This window comes from Phoca vitulina, unplaced genomic scaffold (assembly GCF_004348235.1).
Source record: "Phoca vitulina isolate PV1807 unplaced genomic scaffold, GSC_HSeal_1.0 scaffold23, whole genome shotgun sequence".
NCBI lineage: Eukaryota > Metazoa > Chordata > Mammalia > Carnivora > Phocidae > Phoca > Phoca vitulina.
The window spans coordinates 26,141,300-26,146,423 of NW_022589726.1; positions in this window are offsets into that span (position 1 = coordinate 26,141,300).

Here is a 5,124-nt window from a genome sequence, read left to right on the forward strand (position 1 = left end):
AACAGATCTGTGGTTTCCCGAAATGGGACAGGTAGAAAAAATGGGTAAAGGGAATCCAAAGGTAAAAAGAAAAAATGAAATAAAAAACTAACAATTAAAAAAAAAACCCAAGTAATCAAAACTGGTAACATCAAATCCATGAACAAAAAGTCCTTAATTTTATTTTATATTCCTTTCTAACAAGATTTATTAGCTGGTTTCCTAACCCATAATAAATATATATCTATTAATCTTATTGAGGATCCTTTATGCCTGCTGAGTCACTTCTTTTTTGATGCTTTCAAGATTCCCTGACCTTGATTATGATGTGTCAAGGTGTGGATCTCTTTGAGTTTATTCTACTTGCAGTTGTTAATTTCTTGGATGTCTGGATTAATATTTTTCATCAAATTTGGAAAATTTTTGTTCACTATTTCTTCAAATATTCTTTCTAGCATTTTCTCACCTCTCCTTTTAGGACTCCCATTACAATGTATCTTGGTAAACTTTACGATGTCCCATAGGTCTCTAAAGATCTGCTCATTTTTCTTTATTCTCTTTTCTTTCTGTCCCTCAATTGAATTATCTTCATGTTTATTGATTTTTTTTGGGGGGGGGCTGCTCAAATATGCTAGTGAACACTTGTAGTGAATTTTTATTTTAGTTATTGTACTTTTCAACATTGGGATTTTTATTTCGCTCCTTCTTATACTTTTAATTTTTTTTTATTGATATTCTCTATTTGGTAAGACATTCTTATACTTTGGTTCTTTAGACATGATTTCCTTTAACTCTTTGAACTTATTTAAGATTTTATTTATTTATTTGACAGAGAGATAGAGAGCACAAATATGCAGAGCAGCAGGCAGAGGGAGAGGGAGAAGCAGGCTCTCCGCTGAGCAGGGAGCCCCATGCAGGGCTGGATCCCAGGACCCTGGGATCATGACCTAAGCCGAAGGAAGACGCTTAACCAACTGAGCCACCCAGGCGCCCCAATTGTTTATCCTGTTATTCATCACCTCAGGCAGCTGTGATTAAAACATTTGCCAATAAATGTTTTTGACAAATGACTCCACAGAGAGGCTTTTAGCACTAGGTGAACTTTAGTCAGGTGAAATAAAGATAAGGCTTAGAATGGCATCTTCCAAGGAACCACCAGAGAGGTCAAACAATTACAATTCTTCAGAATGAGGCTTTGAAAGAGCTCCAGCTCTGTTCTGCTCCCTCTGGTACCAAGAATGTGGGCTGCTTTTTTTTCAAGGCTGCCACTGGGCTGGGACATAAGAGATAATAATAGGACAAGTTAAAATGCCACAAAACTTGTCATTCCTATTGAGATTCAGCCCTTTTTCTTGAGTAAATTTTCCTTGGGTTGCTGTTTTCTAGTTCTGAAAAAAAGTCAATTCTGACAATTTTTGCCATCTTTTTCATTGTTTTTATGGAGAGGCAAATTTTTGGAGCCTTTTGTCATTTTCTAGCCCTGAATATTTAACAGCAGATGTTACTATTGACCTTTCTTGGCCAAATAAATAAATAAATAAATAAAATCTTGGTACAGCAGGTTTTCCTAGTATGGTTAACAGAGTAAGCTATTGCATGTTTCCTCTACCAACTTATGAATTCATTTAAAAATATTTGACCAAAGAATGACATTAATGGAAGTAATACTGACTTTTTTTTGTTTTAAGCTATTGGTCAACATTTCAACATATTTTTAAGGCCACTCACTAATAATAGTCAAATTGTGTTGTCACTATGAAGAATAGTGTTAGTCTTTTTCTAAAATATGTGATGGGGATATACCTCACTTTACAATAAAAGTTCTGTCATTATTTAGACATCTTACAAAAGGGCAGAGGAACTACGTATGCAGTCCCTTGCTTAACCTTTAAGTTCTTTCTTTTTCAGCTTTATTGAGGTGTAATTGACATTTAACATTGTGTAATTTTAAGATGTACAACGTGGTGATTTAATATACTTGTATGTTGCAATATAGTTACTACCATAATGTTAGCTACATTTTCAAAGTTTTTATTTAAATTCCAGTTAGTTAGGGGTGCCTGGTGGCTCAGTCGTTAAGCGTCTGCCTTCGGCTCAGGTCATGGTCCCAGGGTCCTGGGATTGAGCCCCGCATCGGGCTCCCTGCTTCGCAGGTAGCCTGCTTCTCCCTCTCCCACTCCCCCTGCTTGTGTTCCTTCTCTCGCTGTGTCTCTGTCAAATAAATTAAAAAAAAAAAAAAAACTTTAAATTCCAGTTAGTTAACAGTGTAATATTAGTTTCAGGTGTACAAGAGTGATTCATCACTTACATACAACACTTGGTGCTCATCACAAGTGCACTCCTTAATCCCCATCACCTATTTAACCCATCCCCCCACCCATTTCCCCTCTTGTAACCAACACACTCTACAGTTAAGTCTGTTTCTTGGTTTGCCTCTCTCCTTTTCCCCCCATGTTTGTTTCTTAACTTCCACACGAGTGAAATCATATGGTATTTGTTTTTCTCTGATTTATTTTGCTTAGTGAATATACTCTAGTTCCATCTACATCATTGTACATGGCAAGATTTCATTCTTTTTGATGGCTAAGTAATATTCCATTATGTATATATGTACATATATCACCTCTTCTTTATATATTCATCAGTCGGTGGACATTTGGGCTGTTTCCATAATTTGGTTATTGTAAGTAATGCTGCTATAAACATTGGGGAGCATGTATTCCTTTGAATTAGTATTTTTGTACTCTTTGTGTACCTAATAGTGTAACTGCTGGATTGTTGCTACTTTATAATTCTAAAAAGAGGTTGAGACACCATCTGGCTATTAGAATGGCTGTAGTAGGAGAAAGGGTCACTCAAAGTCTAAGGTTTAAATTTTAGAATTGCAGGTCAGCCAGAGATGATCAATCATGATTTAATTCATGCTACCTAAACTTTCAAAAGACTTAGGTATAAACTAGAACGTGATTTTACTAATCATAAAAAGACATTCTACAACAGAAACTGATATGTAGATTGTAATAGTCTTTGTCATTGTGCATTATTTTCCAAAAGGCAAATCCAGGCAAGAAATCAAAATGAAAAGGAAAGGCTGCTAGGTAAGTATGGAGTTAACACAAGCAAACAGATAGTTAGATAAACTTAATAACTATCTTCAACAAACTACCCTGATGCATAAATAGCCTAATAGAGGAAAACACCTGATATAATCTGAAAGACAATACTCCTTGCCCCAGAATAGTAGAAATTTTGTGACAAAGTCTTATTCTTGGATCATTTCTCACCTAAGGGCCTCTGCTAACATAAACACACAAAACTTGATTCAGTTTAGATTTTTTATTTTTTTTTCTAAGTTACAATACATGCCTATCATTTCTGAGACCATACACTAGTAGGTTTTGTTTGTTTGAGCTTGGGTGTTGTTAAAGCTTTTTAGCCAAGGGAATCTATTACAATACATAGTTTTAGTATTTCCTTTATACTTCTCACTACCTGATCTTGTTTTATTTACTTGTATATTATCATCTCAGTGTCTCATCTCCTTTGAACAGAGACTTTATCCTGCAAGCAAGCTCTTAGAAAACAAGGACTTTGTAATGCTCATTTTTATATGTTCATTGTTTTTATAAGTGTTTGGACCATTGCAAACAATCAATGAATATTTGTTGAATTAATTTTAATTATTGTTTTAGGTCAGAGTATTTCATGAGATGATTTTTATCCTAATTTCATCAGAGGAATGAAATCGTAGCATTAATTTTGGAGATTCATTGCTATGGTCTCTATATTGACCACTTTTGACATTAGAATTTGAATGATTAAAAAAAAGAATTTGAATGATTAAAAAGCCATTCCTATCTGTGTCCATTCTTACAGTGGAATCATTCAAAGGAGTATGGGGAGAGGTTAGTCAAAGAATAAAAACTTTTAACCAACTGAGCCACCCAGGCGCCCCAAGAATAAAAACTTTTAGTTATAAAATGACTAAGTTCTGGGGATCTAATGTACAAGTTGATGACTATAGTTAATAATACTGTATTGTATACTGAAATTTGTTAAGACAGTAATCTTAAATGTGCTCACCACACCAAAAAATCAAAAAAGGTAGCTATGTGAGGTGATGGTTGTGTTAATTAGCTTGATTATCAAATCATTTCACAATGTATACATACAGCAAAACACACTGAACGCCTGAAGTAAATATAATTTTAATTGCCAATTATACCACAATAAAGCTGGAAAAAAATAAAATACATACATACAGGCATAAATCATTGGATTTCACTTTGCAGATACTGTAGCTTTTGTAAATTGAAGATTTATGGCATCCCTGGGTTGAGCAGGTCTATCAGCACCATTTTTCCAACAGCATTGATCACTTTGTGTCTCTGTGCCACATTTTGGTAATTCTTGCAATATTTCAAACTTTTAATTATTAGTATATCTGTTATGGTGATCCATGGTCAGTGGCCTTTGATGTTAAATGACTGTCATTGTTTTGGGGCACCAAGAACGGTGCCCATATAAGACAGGAACTTACCGATAAATGTGTGCGCTCTGACAGCTCTCCTGACCTACTGTTCCCCCCCATCTCTCTCCTTCTCACACCTCCCTAATCTCTGAGACCCAACAATATTGAAGTTAGGCACATTAACAACCCTACAATGGCCTCTATTCAGATGAAAGGAAGAGTCACACCTCTCTCACTTTAAATCAAAGGCTAGAAATGATTAAGTTTAGTGAGGAAGGCATGTCAAAAGCCGATATAAACCAAAAGCTAGGACTCTTGCACCAAATAATTAGCTAGGTTGTGAATGTAAATTAAAAGTTCTACTATAGTGAACACATGACTGATAAGAAAGGGAAACAGTCTTATTTCTGATATGAAGAAAGTTGATTCCAACCCTCACAGATGACTTTGGGGGGTTTAAGACTTCAGTGGAGGAAGTGGAAGGAAAGACTTCAGTGGTGGAAAGAGCAAGAGAACTAGAAGTAGAAGTAGAGTCTTAAGTTGTGACTAAATTTCTGCAATCTCATGATAAAACTTCAACAAATGAGGAGTTGGGAAGAGTGGAGAAAGTGGTTTCTTGAGAATGGAATCTACTCCTGGTGAAGATGCTGTGAAGATTGCTGAAATGACAACAA